Source organism: Balaenoptera acutorostrata, chromosome X, assembly GCF_949987535.1.
Source record: "Balaenoptera acutorostrata chromosome X, mBalAcu1.1, whole genome shotgun sequence".
Taxonomy (NCBI): domain Eukaryota; kingdom Metazoa; phylum Chordata; class Mammalia; order Artiodactyla; family Balaenopteridae; genus Balaenoptera; species Balaenoptera acutorostrata.
The window spans coordinates 13,396,182-13,411,582 of record NC_080085.1 but is presented as its reverse complement, the minus strand read 5'-3'; positions in this window follow the sequence as shown (position 1 = coordinate 13,411,582).

The window sequence follows — 15,401 nt, the reverse complement described above, 5'->3', positions numbered from 1 at the left end:
AATAAACCTACCTAAGGAGACAAAAGACCTGTACTCCAAAAACAATAAGACGCTGATAAAAGAAATTGAAGATGACACAGATGGAAAGATATACTGTGTTCTTGGATTGGAAGAATAAATATTGTCAAAAAGATTATACTACCCAAGACAATCTACAGATTCAGTGCAATCCCTATCAAATTACCAATGGCATTTTTCACAGAACTAGAACAAAAAAATCTTAAAATTTGTATGGAAACACAAAAGACCCCAAACAGCCAAAGCAATCTTGAGAAAGAAAAATGGAGCTGGAGGAATCAGGCTCCCTGACTTCAGAATATACTACAAACCTACACTCATCAAAACAGTATGGTACTGGCAGAAAAACAGAAATATAGATCAATGGAACATGATAGAAAGCCCAGTAATAAACCCACACACCTATGGTCAATCTATGACAAAGGAGGCAAGACTATACAATGGAGGAAAGACAGTCTCTTCAATAAATGGTGCTGGGAAAACTGAACAGCTACATGTAAAAATAAAAATGAAGAGCTTCCCTGGTGGCGCAGTGGTTATTAATCCACCTGCCAATGCAGGGGACATGAGTTCGAGCCCTGGTCCGGGAAGATCCCACATGCTGCAGAGCAACTAAGCCCGTGTGCCACAACTACTGAGCCCATGCTCTAGAGCCCACAAGCCATAACTACTGAAGCCCGCGTGCCACAACTACTGAAGCCCGCTCACCTAGAGCCCGTGCTCCACAACAAGAGAAGCCACAGCGATGAGAAACCTGCGCACCGCAAAACAGTAGCCCCTGCTCACCGCAACTAGAAAAAGCCCGCATGCAGCAACACAGCCAAAAATTTTTTTAAATTAAAAAATAATAAAATAAAATAAAAATGAAATTAGAACATTCTTTAACACCATACACAAAAATAAACTCAAAATGAATTAAAGACCTAAATGTAAGACCGGATACTAGAAAACTCTTAGAGGAAAACAAAACATAGGCAGAACACTCTCTGACATAAATTTCAGCAATATCTTTTTCAAGCTGTCTCCTACAGTAATGGAAATAAGACCAAAAATAAATAAATGGGACCTAATTAAACTCAAAAGCCTTGCACAGCAAAGGAAACCATAGACAAAATGAAAAGACAACCCACAGAATGGGAGAAAATATTCACAAACAATGCAACTGACAAGGGATTAGTCTCCAAAATTTACCAACAGCTCGTGCAGGTCGATATCAAAAAAACAAACAACCCAATCAAATAATGGGCAGAAGACCTAAATAGGCATTTCTCCAAAGAAGATATACAGATGGCCAAGAGGCATATGTAAAGATGCTCAAGGTCGCTAATTATTAGAGAAATGCAAATCAAAACTACAATGAGGTATCACCTCACACCAGTCAGAATGGCCATCATCAAAAAATCTACAAACAATAAATGCTGGAGAGGGTGTGGAGAAAAGGGAATCCTCCTATACTGTTGGTGGGAATGTAGATCAGTACAGCCACTATGGAGAACAGTATGGAGGTTCCTTAAAAAACTAATAACAGAGCTACCATATGATCCAGCAATCCCACTCCTGGGCATATATCCAGCGAAAACCGTAATTCGAAAAGAGACATGCACCCCAGTGTTCACTGCACTGCTGTTTACAGTAGCCAAGACATGGAAGCAACCTAAATGTCCATCAACAGATGAATGGGTAAGGAAGATGTGGTACATATTATACAATGGAATATTACTCAGTCATTAAAAAGAATGAAATAATGCCATTTGCAGCAACATGGATGGACCTGGAGAATATCATACTATGTGAAGTAAGCCAGACAGAGAAAGACAAATATCATATGATATAGCTTATATGTGGGATGTAAACAAAAATGATACAAATGAACTTATTTACAGAACAGAAACAGCCTCACAGACTTAGAGAACGAACTTATGGTTACCAGGGGAGAAGGGTCGGGGGGAGGGATAGATTGGGAGTTTGGGAGTGACTTGTACACACTGCTATGTTTTTTTTTTTTTTTTTTTTTTTTTTAAAGGATTTTCTTATTTATTTATTTTATTTATTTATTTATTTTTGGCTGTGTTGGGTCTTCGGTTCGTGCGAGGGCTTTCTCCAGTTGCGGCAAGCGGGGGCCACTCTTCATCGCGGTGCGGGGACCGCTCTTCATCGCGGTGCGCGGGCCTCTCTCTATCGCGGCCCCTCCCGTCACGGGGCACAGGCTCCAGACGCGCAGGCTCAGCAACTGTGGCTCACGGGCCCAGCCGCTCCGCGGCATGTGGGATCTTCCCAGACCAGGGCTCGAACCCGTGTCCCCTGCATTAGCAGGCAGACTCCCAACCACTGCGCCACCAGGGAAGCCCACACACTGCTATGTTTAAAATAGATAACCAACAAGTACCTACTGTATAGCACAGGGAACTCTGCTCAATATTCTATAATAACCTAAATGGGAAAAGAATTTGAAAAAGAATAGACACATGTATATGTAAATAAATAAATAACAAATAAAAATAAAAAATTAAAAATATTTTTAAATTAAAAAATAATGAAAAATAAAATTAAAAGCTTTATATTTTGTATATATATATTTATATATAGACAAATTCTTAAAACTCGATAATAAGAAAACAATCTAAGTAAAAAATGGGCCAAAGACCTGAACAGACACTCACCAAATTAGATATACAGATGGCAAGTAAGTATATGAAAAGATGTTCAACATCATATGCCATTAGGGAATTGCAAATTAAAACAATTCCTACACATCTGTTGGAAGGACTAAAATCCAAAACACTAACACCACCAAATGCTGACAAGGATGTGGAGCAACAAGAACTTTCATTCATTGTTGGTGGGAATGCAAAATGGTACATCCACTTTGGAAGACAGTTTGGCAGTTTCTTACAAAACTCAACATAATCTTACCATACAACCCAGCAATTGCACTTCTTTGTATTTACCCAAAGGAATTGAAAACTTATGTCCACAGAAAAATATGCACATGGATGTTTACAGCAGCTTTATTCATAATTGCCAAAACCTGGATACAACCAAGATGTTCTTCCGTAAGTGAATGATAAACTGTGGTACATTCAGACAATAGGATATTATTCAGCAGTAAAAGGAAATGAACTATCAAGCTATGAAAAGATATGGAGGAACCTTAAACACATATTACTAAATGAAAGAAACCAGTCTGAAGATGCTACAACTGTGTGATTTCAACTGTATGACATTCTGGAAAGGTAAAACTAAGGAGACAGTAAAAAGATCAGCCAGGGGCTAGTGGGGAGAGAGAATGAATAGGTAGAGCATAGAGGATTTTTAGGGCAGTGAAACTACTTTGTTTGATACTATAATGGTTGATACATGTAATTTTACATTTGCCCAAACCCATAGAATGTACATCAAGAGAGAACCCTCAATAAACTATAGACTTTGGGTGAAAAAAAGGAATTTCTGTTGTTTAAGTCACCCAGTTTGTGGTACTTTGTTATGGCAGCCCAAGTTGACTAATACACACTGGCTTAGAGGATCAGTGTGAAGTCCCTGCTGCCAGCCTGTGGTCTGCCTTCAACTCAAGGAAGCCATGTTGGAGGCTGAGTGTGGGAGGATAAAAGGGCAGCTCAGTTCTGTGCACCTGAAAAAAAAGAAGTGTCTGTGAAGTGTTTTGATAACATCCTGGGTCTTAACTTCAACTTTCAGGGGGAGAAATATACCAGGATAAATTGAGAATATTCACAATGTTTTAAATAGGGAGAAGTGTGCTGTTGAATAATAATGTCAATGTTAACTAGATGTTAACAAATCCTAGTCTTTTAGAAGCCTTGTGACCCTCATTTGAACCAGTGTTCACAGAGGTTGAAACAGTGAGCTTTTATTTAGGCTGAATGGAAAGCAAAATTATTATTGAAAATCTGGCTGCAATGCTAAGATAAGACACCACTATTATCTATCACAATGAAAGAAGAGAAGAACCACTTCTATTTTGATCAAAAGACAGAGGGCACTAAGAAGCAATTTAATCTAACTCCATACTTTGTGCATTTGATGTAAAATTGAATGTGAAAGTTTCTTCTTTTGGAGTCATTTTGTAGTGACACATTCAAACTCTACAGAAGTGAGACCCAGGGAAATAAAAATGTGCAGTCTTCTGTCTGTGAGGGTGTCCTCAGAGTGTGCTTCCTGAATTGGTCCAGGGTTTGGAGTTCTGTGGATCTGTTTCTCTTTCTAGTCTGACCCTCCTTATGGCCTGTCACAAGCATTCATAAGATACTCTCTAGGATCAGGGTAGAGTCTGCAGACAGGAGATAGAGCATTAATTTTACCGCTGAATAGCATTCCATTGTATGTGTGCATATATTAAGATTTATGTATCCAATCTACTATTGATGGATGTGTGGACTGATTTATTTATTGTTATTGCAAACATGATTCTATTTAGATGATCATAAATGTTTCCTAGTACACATATAAAAGAGTTTTCCAGAATATATTTCCAGAAATAGAATAAATTGCTGGTGGTACATTATGTGCATATTTATTTTTAGTAGCATTATCTTCTAGAGAGGATGGTCGAGTGACTACTGCTGAGCTTTGGATTAGTATTAAATTTATAGACTGATCTGGAAGAAAATTGAGATCTGAACAATACTGAGACTTCCATATGCCATACATCGTGTATGTTCTACTTGTACTTTAAATTTCTGGTAAAACAAATAAGTCCAGTCTATTTTCCTTCAACTGTGGCAAAGATGTGCATGTTATATGAGTCTATCTGGTTCTGAAAATTCTGTGATACTTCTCCTTGAGGGCCAACAAAGCACCAATGCTGGACTTCCTCTTCCACTCTCTACCATAAATCATTCTGTTGGCAGCTTAGAACTAAGAAAGGATCAGAGTTAAGGATTTATACCTACACTGCATGCTGGCTTAGATTTCCTTTCAACAGTCTTTAGAGATTCAGTTAAAATAACTTTGACTGTCAAAAAGAAGTCCCTTAGCACTAACTTTACCCAGAAATATTCATTATGTCCCTTATGTAAAATAATGCTATAAAATACCCATGGTCAGTGAAGCAGGTGGTAAGAGATGTGCAGTGTGTGTGTGGATATGTTTTTCGTGTTTTAAGATGCAGAGCACAGGAACGTGGATAGAATTTGATCAAACATCTAAACAAATTTTATAAGTCATCTACCACTGGGAACATACTGATCTCCCACTCAGTGGCACAGGTTACCTTCAACCTTTAAGATACCAATTAATTTTTTTTGTTTCCCATGAGAAGTGCCTGATTGAATGATGCTGAAGTGTCAATAGAAGCACAGCTCAGCAATCATTCATTGATGTTATTGTCTTTATCTCCTCCTACTAACATTGGCACAACAGCTGCTGATTTACTTTCTGCCCTTGTTCTTTACCTAAATCCAACAAGCCTAAGTCTCTAACTTTGCTCCAAGTAGAAATTGTTCAAGGACAGTGACATCAGCAAGATGGCAGAAGAGATTTCAGCCACCATCCCTCCACAGAACATCAATTTTGACAACCACCCACGGTTAGAGTCCTAGAAGGAGAAGAGAGAGAAAGGGACAGAAAGCTTATTTAAATAAATATTGGCTGAAAATGTCCCATATCTGGGAAGAGATATAGACATCCAGGTACATGACGCTCATAGGTCCCCAGTCAGATTCAATCCAAGGAGAACTTCACTCAGACATATTATGATAAAACTACCAAAAATCAAAGACAGAATTTGAAAGCAGCAAGAGAAAAGAAACTCATTACCTACAAAGGAACCCCCATATGAGTATCAGCAGATTTCTCAGTAGAAACCTTGAAGGTTAGGAGAGAGTAGGATGATATATTCAAGGTGTTGAAAGAAAAAAACTGCCAACCAAGAATACTTTACCTGGCAAAGCTGTCCTTCAGAAATGAATGAGAGATAAAGACTTTTCCAGATAAACAAAAGCTGAGGGAGTTCATCACCATAAATCTGCCTTACAAGAGATGCTAAAGGGAGTCCAAGTTGAAATGACTGAAATTCAGTTCTTATCAGCTTAAGATAGACTATTATAACTATAAGATGTTTTACATAAGCTTCATGGTAACTGCAAAACAAAAACCTATAGTACACACACAAAACATAAAGAGAAAGGGATCAAACCGTACCACTACAGGAAATCATTAATTCACAAAATAAGACAACAAGAGAGAAAGAAAGGAACAAAGGAACTACGAAATAGCCAGAAAACAATTAACAAGATGGCAATAGTAGAGGGCAGACAGCAGACGCAAGAAGAACTACAATCCTGCAGCCTGTGGAACAAAAACCACATACACAGAAAGACAGACAAGATGAAAAGGCAGAGGGCTATGTACTAGATGAAGGAACAAGATAAAACCCCAGAAAAACAACTAAATGAAGTGGAGATAGGCAACCTTCCAGAAAAAGAATTCAGAATAATGATAGTGAAGATAATCAAGGAAAAAGAATGGAGGCAAAGATCGAGAAGATGCAAGAAATGTTTAACAAAGACCTAGAAGAATTAAAGAACAAACAAACAGAGATGACCAATACAATAACTGAAATGAAAACTACACTAGAAGGAATCAAAACAGAATAACTGAGGCAGAAGAACGGATAAGTGACCTGGAAGACAGAATGGTGGAATTCACTGCTGTGGAACAGAATAAGTAAAAAAAATGAAAAGAAATGAAGACAGCCTAAGAGACCACTGGGACAACATTAAACGCAACAACATTCACATTATAGGGGGCCCAGAAGGAGAAGAGAGAGAAAGGACCAGAGAAAATATTTGAAGAGATTATAGTCGAAAACTTCCCTAACATGGGAAAGGAAATAGCCACCCAAGTCAAGGAAGCACAGTGAGTACTATACAGGATAAACCCAAGGAGAAACACGCCGAGACACATAGTAATTAAATTGGCAAAAATTAAAGACAAAGAAAAATTATTGAAAGCAGCAAGGGAAAAATGACAAATAACATACAAGGGAACTCCCATAAGGTTAACAGCTGATTTCTCAGCAGAAACTCTACAAGCCAGAAGGGAGTGGCATGATATACTTAAAGTGATGAAAGGGAAGAACCTACAACCAAGATTACTCTAGCCAGCAAGGATCTCATTCAGATTTGATGGAGAAATCAAAATCACAAGCAAAAGCTAAGAGAATTCAGCACCAGCAAACCAGCTCTACAACAAATGCTAAAGGAACTTCTCTAAGTGGGAAACACAAGAGAAGAAAAGGACCTACAAAAACAAACCCAAAACAATTAAGAAAATGGTCATAGGAACATACATATCGATAATTACCTTAAACGTGTGAATGGAATAAATGCTCCAACCAAAAGACACAGGCTTGCTGAATGGATACAAAAACAAGACCCATATGTATGCTGTCTACAAGAGACCCACTTCAGACCTAGGGACACATACAGACTGAAAGTGAGGGGATGGAAAAAGATATTCCACGCAAATGGAAATCAAAAGAAAGCTGGAGTAGCAATACTCAAATCACATAAAATAGACTTTAAAATAAAGAATGTTACAAGAGACAAGGAAGGACACTACATAATGATCAAGGGATCAATCCAAGAAGAAGATATAACAATTATAAATATATATGCACCCAACATAGGAGCACCTCAATACATAAGGCAACTGCTAACAGCTATAAAAGAGGAAATCGACAGTAACACAGTAATAGTGGGGGACTTCAACACCTCACTTACACCAATGGACAGATCATCCAAAATGAAAATAAATAAGGAAACACAAGCTTTAAATGACAAAATAGACCAGATGGAGTTAATTGATATTTATAGGACATTCCATCCAAAAACAGCAGATTACACTTTCTTCTCAAGTGTGCACGGAACATTCTCCAGGATAGATCACATCTTGGGTCACAAATCAAGCCACAGTAAATTTAAGAAAACTGAAATCATATCAAGCATCTTTTCTGACCACAACACTATGAGATTAGAAATGAATTACAGGGAAAAAAACGTAAAAAACACAAACACATGGAGGCTAAACAAGACGTTACTAAATAACCAAGAGATCACTGAAGAAATCAAAGAGGAAATCAAAAAATACCTAGAGACAAATGACAATGAAAACACGATGATCCAAAACCTATGGGATGCAGTAAAAGCAGTTCTAAGAGGGAAGTTTTTTTTGTTGTTGTTGTTTTTAGAGGGAAGTTTATAGCTATACAAGCCTACCTCAAGAAACAAGAAAAATCTCAAACAATCCAACCTTACACCTAAAGGAACTAGAGAAAGAAGAACAAACAAAACCCAAAGTTAGCAGAAGGAAAGAAATCATAAAGATCAGAGCAGAAATAAATGAAATACAAAACAAAGAAAACAAAAGCAAAGATCAATAAAACTAAAAGCTGGTTCTTTGAGAAGATAAACAAAATTGATAAACCATTAGCCAGACTCATCAAGAAAAGGAGGGAGAGGACTCAAATCAATAAAATTAGAAATGAAAAAGGAGAAGGGCTTCCCTGGTGGCACAGTGGTTGAGAATCTGCCTGCTAATGCAGGGGACACGGGTTCAAGCCCTGGTCTGGGAGGATCCCACATGCTGCGGAGCAACTAGGCCCGTGAGCCACAACTACTGAGCCTGCGCGTCTGGAGCCTGTGCTCCGCAACAAGAGAGGCCGCGATAGTGAGAGGCCCGCGCACCGCGATGAAGAGCGGCCCCCGCTTGCCACAAGTAGAGAAAGCCCTCGCACAGAAACGAAGACCCAACACAGGCAAAAGTAAATAAATAAATTAATTAATTTTTTAAAAATTTTTAAAAAAAAGAAAAAGGAGACGTTACAACAGACACCGCAGTAATACAAAGCATCCTAAGAGACTACTACAAGCAACTCTATGCCAATAAAATGGACAACCTGGAAGAAATGGACAAATTCTTAGAAAGGTATAACCTTCCAAGACTGAACCAGGAAGAAATGGAAAATATGAACAGACCAATCACAAGTAATGAAATTGAAACTGTGATTAAAAATCTTCCAACAAACAAAAGTCCAGGAACAGATGGCTTCACAGGTGAATTCTATCAAACATTTAGAGAAGAGCTAACACCCATCCTTCTCAAACTCTTCCAAAAAACTGCAGTGGAAGGAACACTCCCGAAGTCATCCTATGAGGCCACCATCACCCTGATACCAAAACGAGACAAAGATACTACAGAAAAAGAAAATTACAGAGCAATATCACTGATGAATATAGATGCAAAAATCCTCAACAAAATACTAGCAAACAGAATCCAACAACACATTAAAAGGGTCATACACCATGATCAAGTGGGATTTATCCCAGGGATGCAAGGGTTCTTCAACAGACGCAAATCAATCAATGTGATACACCATATTAACAAATTGAAGAAGAAAAACCATATGATCATCTCAATAGATGCAGAAAAAGCTTTTGACAAAATTCAGCACCCATTTATGATAAAAACACTCCAGAAAGTGGGCATAAAGGGAACCTACCTCAACATAATAAAGGCCATATATGACAAACCCACAGCAAACATCATTCTCAATGGTGAAAAACAGAAAGCATTTCCTCTAAAATCAGGAAGAAGACAAGGATGTCCACTCTCACCACTATTATTCAACATAGTTTTGGAAGTCCTAGCCATGGCAATCAGAGAAGAAACAGAAATGAAAGGAATACAAATTGGAAAAGAAGAAGTAAAACTGTCACTGTCTGCAGATGACATGATACTATACATAGAGAATCCTAAAGATGCCACCAGAAAACTACTAGAGCTAATCAATGAATTTGGTAAGGTTGCAGGATACAAAATTAATGCACAGAAATCTCTTGCATTCCTATACACTAATGATGAAAAATCTGAATGAGAAATTAAGGAAACACTCCCATTTACTACTGCAACAAAAAGAATAAAATACCTAGGGAGACCAAAGACCTGTATGCAGAAAACTATAAGACACTGCTGAAAGAAATTAAAGATGATACCAACAGATGGAGAGATATACCATGTTCTTGGATTGGAAGAATCAATATTGTGAAAATGACTATACTACCCAAAGCAATCTACAGATTCAATGTAATCCCTATCAAATTACCAATGGCATTTTTTACAGAACTAGAACAAAAAATCTTAAAATTTGTATGGAGACACAAAAGACCCCGAATAGCCAAAGCAGTCTTGAGGGAAAAAAACGGAGCTGGAGGAATCAGACTCCCTGACTTCAGACTATACTACAAAGCTACAGTAATCAAGACAATATGGTACTGGCACAAAAACAGAAACATAGATCAATGGAACAAGATAGAAAGCCCAGAGATAAACCCACACACCTATGGTCAACTAATCTATGACAAAGGAGGCAAGGGTATACAATGGAGAAAAGACAGTCTCTTCAATAAGCGGTGCTGGGAAAACTGGACAGCTACATGTAAAAGAATGAAATTAGAACACTCCCTAACACCATACACAAAAATAAACTCAAAATGGATTAAAGACCTAAATGTAAGACCGGACACTATAAAACTCTTAGAGGAAAACATAGGAAGAACACTCTTTGACATAAATCACAGCAAGATCTTTTTTGATCCACCTCCTAGAGTAATGGAAATAAAAACAAAAATAAACAAATGGGACCTAATGAAACTTCAAAGCTTCTGCACAGCAAAGGAAACCATAAACAAGACGAGAAGACAACCCTCAGAATGGGAGAAAATATTTGCAAACGAATCAACGGACAAAGGATTAATCTCCAAAATATATAAACAGCTCATGTAGCTCAATATTAAAAAAACAAACGACCCAATCCAAAAATGGGCAGAAGACCTAAATAGACATTTCTCCAAAGAAGACATACAGATGGCCAAGAGGCACATGAAAAGCTGCTCAACATCACTAATTATTAGAGAAATGCAAATCAAAACTACAATGAGGTATCACCTCACTCCTGTTAGAATGGGCATCATCAGAAAATCTACAAACAACAAATGGTGGAGAGGGTGTGGAGAAAAGGGAACCCTCTTGCACTGTTGGTGGGAATGTAAATTGATACAGCCACTATGGAGAACAGTATGGAGGTTCCTTAAAAAACTAAAAATAGAATTACCATATGATCCAGCAATCCCACTACTGGGCATATACCCAGAAAAAACCATGATTCAAAAAGACAGATGCACCCCAATGTTCATTGCAGCACTATTTACAATAGCCAGGTCATGGAAGCAACCTAAATGCCCATCGACAGACGAATGGATAAAGATGATGTGGTAAATATATACAATGGAATATTACTCAGCCATAAAAAGGAACGAAATTGGGTCATTTGCTGAGATGTGGATGGATCTAGAGACTGTCATACAGAATGAAGTAAGTCAGAAAGAGAAAAACAAATATCGTATATTAACGCATGTACGTGGAACCTAGAAAAATGGTACAGATGAGCCGGTTTGCAGGGCAGAAGTTGAGACACAGAGGTAGAGAACAAACAAACATATGGACACCAAGCGGGGAAAGCTGCGGGGTGGTGGGGATGGTGGTGTGATGAATTGGGCGATTGGGATTGACATGTATACACTGATGTGTATAAAACTGATGACTAGTAAGAACCTGCTGTATAAAAAAATAAATAAAATAAAATTCAAAAATTCAAAAAAAAAAAAAAGGAACCTAGGGGCAGGACAGGAATAAAGACCCAGAGGTAGAGAATGGACTTGAGGACACGGGGTGGGGGAAGGGTAAGCTGGGACGAAGTGAGAGAGTGGCATGGACATATATACACTACCAAATGTAAAACAGATAGCTAGTGGGAAGCTGCTGCATAGCACAGGGAGATCAGCTCGGTGCTTTGTGACCACCTAGAGGGGTGGGATAGGGAGGGTGGGAGGGAGATGCAAGAGGGAGGGGATATGGGGATATATGTATATGTATAGTTGATTCACTTTGTTATAAAGCAGAAATTAGCACACCATTGTAAAGCAATTATAATCCAAAAACGATGTTAAAAAAATAAAAAAATAAAATTACTTGTTGAACTATATATAAAAAAAGACGGCAGCTCACTCCCTCTTGTGAGAGCACCAGAATCACAACTGGCTGCTGGACAATCATTGACAGGAAGACCCTGGACTTCACCAAGGAGGACACCCCACGTCCAAGGACAGAGGAGAAGCCACAGTGAGACGGTAGGAGGGGCGCAATCAGAGTAAAATCAAATCCCATAACTGCTGGGTGGGTGACTCACAGACTGGCGAACACTTATACCACAGAAGTCCACCCACTGGAGTGAAGGTTCTGAGCCCCACCTCAGGCTTCCCAACCTGGGGGTCCGGCAAAGGGAGGAGGAATTCCTAGAGAATCAGACTTTGAAGTCTAGTGGGAATTGATTGCAGGACTGTGACAGGACTGGGGGAAACAGAGACCCCACTCTTGGAGGGCACACACAAAGTAATGTGTGCATCGGGACCCAGGGGAAGGAGCAGTGACCCTGGGGGAGACTGAACCAGACGTACCTGCTGGTGTTGGGGGGTCTCCTGCAGAGGCGAGTGGTGGCTCTGTTTCACCGTGGGGATAAGGACACTGGCAGCAGAGGTCCTGGGAAGTTCTCCTTGGCGTGAGCCCTCCCAGAGTCTGCCATTAACCCCACCAAAGAGCACGGGTAGGCTCCAGTGTTGGGTTGCCTCAGGCAAAACAACCAACAGGGAGGGAACCCAGCCCCACCCATCAACAGTCAAGTGGATTAAGGTTTTACTGGGCTCTGATCGCCACAGCAACAGGGAGGGAACCCAGCCCCACCCATCAACAGTCAAGTGGATTAAGGTTTTACTGAGCTCTGACCGCCACAGCAACAGTCAGCTCTACCCACCACCAGAGCCTCCCATCAAGCCTCTTAGATAGCCTCAACCACCAGAGGGCAGACAACAGAAGCAAGAAAAACTACAATCCTGCAGCCTGTGGACCAAAAACCACAGTTACAGAAAGACAGAGAAGATGAAAAGGCAGAGGGCTATGTACCAGATGAAGGAACAAGAAAAAACCCCAGAAAAACAACTAAATGAAGTGGAGATAGGCAACCTTCCAGAAAAAGAATTCAGAATAATGATAGTGAAGATGATCCAGGACCTCGGAATAAGAATGGAGGCAAAGATTGAGAAGATGCAAGAAATGATTAACAAAGACCTAGAAGAATTAAAGAACAAACAAACAGAGATGACCAATACAATAACTGAAATGAAAACTACACTAGAAGGAATCAATAGCAGAATAACTGAGGCAGAAGAACGGATAAGTGACCTGGAAGACAGAATGGTGGAATTCACTGCTGCGGAACAGACTAAAGAAAAAAGAATGAAAAGAAATGAAGACAGCCTAAGAGACCTCTGGGACAACATTAAACGCAACAACATTCGCATTATAGGGGTCCCAGAAGGAGAAGAGAGAGAGAAAGGACCAGAGAAAATATTTGAAGAGATTATAATCGAAAACTTCCCTAACATGGGAAAGGAAATAGCCACCCAAGTCCAGGAAGCGCAGAGAGTCCCATACAGAATAAACCCAAGGAGAAACACGCCGAGACACATAGTAATCAAAGTGGCAAAAATTAAAGACAAAGAAAAATTATTGAAAGCAGCAAGGGAAAAACGACAAATAACATACAAGGGAACTCCCATAAGGTTAACAGCTGATTTCTCAGCAGAAACTCTGCAAGCCAGAAGGGAGTGGCATGAAATACTTAAAGTGATGAAAGGGAAGAACCTACAACCAAGATTACTCTACCCAGCAAGGATCTCATTTAGATTTGATGGAGAAATCAAAAGCTTTACAGACAAGCAAAAGCTAAGAGAATTCAGCACCACCAAACCAGCTCTACAACAAATGCTAAAGGAACTTCTCTAAGTGGGAAACACAAGAGAAGAAAAGGACCTACAAAAACAAACCCAAAACAATTAAGAAAATGGTCATAGGAACATACATATCGATAATTACCTTAAACGTGAATGGATTAAATGCCCCAACCAAAAGACATAGACTGGCTGAATGGATACAAAAACAAGACCCATATATATGCTGTCTACAAGAGACCCACTTCAGACCTAGGGACACATACAGACTGAAAGTGAGGGGATGGAAAAAGATATTCCATGCAAATGGAAATCAAAAGAAAGCTGGAGTAGCTATACTCATATCAGATAAAATAGACTTTAAACTAAAGAATGTTACAAGAGACAAGGAAGGACACTACATAATGATCCAGGGATCAATCCAAGACGAAGATATAACAATTATAAATATATATGCACCCAACATAGGAGCACCTCAATACATAAGGCAACTGCTAACAGCTATAAAAGAGGAAATCGACAGTAACACAATAATAGTGGGGGACTTTAACACCTCACTTACACCAATGGACAGATCATCCAAAATGAAAATAAATAAGGAAACAGAAGCTTTAAATGACACAATAGACCAGATAGATTTAATTGATATATATAGGACATTCCATCCAAAAACGGCAGATTACACGTTCTTCTCAAGTGCACACGGAACATTCTCCAGGATAGATCACATCTTGGGTCACAAATCAAGCCTCAGTAAATTTAAGAAAATTGAAATCATATCAAGCATCTTTTCTGACCACAACGCTATGAGATTAGAAATGAATTACAGGGAAAAAAACGTAAAAAAGACAAACACATGGAGGCTAAACAATACGATACTAAATAACCAAGAGATCACTGAAGAAATCAAACAGGAAATAAAAAAATACCTAGAGACAAATGACAATGAAAACACGACGACCCAAAACCTATGGGATGCAGCAAAAGCGGTTCTAAGAGGGAAGTTTATAGCTATACAAGCCTACCTAAAGAAACAAGAAAAATCTCAAGTAAACAATCTAACTTTACACCTAAAGAAACTAGAGAAAGAAGAACAAACAAAACCCAAAGTTAGCAGAAGGAAAGAAATCATAAAGATCAGAGCAGAAATAAATGAAATAGAAACAAAGAAAACAATAGCAAAGATCAATAAAACTAAAAGTTGGTTTTTGAGAAGATAAACAAAATTGATAAGCCATTAGCCAGACTCATCAAGAAAAAGAGGGAGAGGACTCAAATCAATAAAATCAGAAATGAAAAAGGAGAAGTTACAACAGACACCGCAGAAATACAAAACATCCTAAGAGACTACTACAAGCAACTTTATGCCAATAAAATGGACAACCTGGAAGAAATGGACAAATTCTTAGAAAGGTATAACCTTCCAAGACTGAATCAGGAAGAAACAGAAAATATCAACAGACCAATCACAAGTAATGAAATTGAAACTGTGATTAAAAATCTTCCAACAAACAAAAGTCCAGG